Source organism: Aquarana catesbeiana, linkage group LG03, assembly GCF_042186555.1.
Source record: "Aquarana catesbeiana isolate 2022-GZ linkage group LG03, ASM4218655v1, whole genome shotgun sequence".
In the NCBI taxonomy this organism is placed as follows: domain Eukaryota; kingdom Metazoa; phylum Chordata; class Amphibia; order Anura; family Ranidae; genus Aquarana; species Aquarana catesbeiana.
The window spans coordinates 164,832,682-164,833,565 of NC_133326.1; the positions used below are offsets into that span (position 1 = coordinate 164,832,682).

Consider the following 884-nt stretch of genomic DNA (forward strand, 5'->3'; position numbering starts at 1 on the left):
TACAGTGTGAAGGCACCACCAACACCTAAAGCCCAATTTTTCCACACCTGTTTGACAGGTGCATATACTTTCAATTTTTTACACAAAGGCCAATTCTTGCTTTCAGCAAGAGTACCTCTGGCCATTTCTTGCTCTTTCCGGTGGTGTGTTCTCGGAGCATTCTGCAGGGAAATGTTTCCTTCCTTTCACTGGTCTGTAGATCAGCGGCAGCTTCAGTGGCAGAATGCGTTTGCCACTAAACCCAAAACCATTCCTTATTGGCCTTACTGGTAAGCCATTAATGGTGAAACTGAAGTGGGATATGGAATACAAGGGATATCTGGTCTCTGTGGATGGCTACATGAACATGCAGCTCACGAATACATAAGACAAGTACACTGACATCTTGGAGAAGTTCTAATAAGGTGTAATAATGTATTTTAAATACGAGGAGTAGAAGAGGAGGAAGAAGATGGCGAGATGAGAGAATAAAGCAAATTCCAAACTTGTTTTGTAAATTTATTTGAAATTTCTCTTTTGAGGTTTTTGTTGGACATTGTTTTTGTATGTTTGGTTAAGAAAAATTAATAATTTTTTTTTCAGGAGTACCTATATAGGGTTCTGGTGTGAAGGCACCACCGACACCCAAAAGCCCAATTTTTCCACACCTGTTACTTCTATCCAAAGTCTGTGAAAGACACCAGACTTTATCTAAAAACAAGTTGTTAATCTTTGCCTGAGTGTACTATAATTCTTCACATAAGGCTTGCTCATTGTGGTGCAAAAAATTGTTATTACCATCCAAAGCCTGCCAAAGAGACACCAGAATTTATGGTTTCACTTTAAGCATCATTAAAATCACTGTTCCTTTAATGGTTTCAGCTTCCTCCCTTTACATCTAGGCC

The 884-nt window shown here is 39.1% G+C and overlaps 1 pseudogene; it reads left to right on the forward strand.

The window, feature by feature from the left end:
* The first annotated feature begins 223 nt into the window (after window positions 1-223).
* LOC141133934 (small nuclear ribonucleoprotein F pseudogene) lies at window positions 224-367 on the forward strand (annotated as a pseudogene).
* The last annotated feature ends 517 nt before the right edge of the window (window positions 368-884 follow it).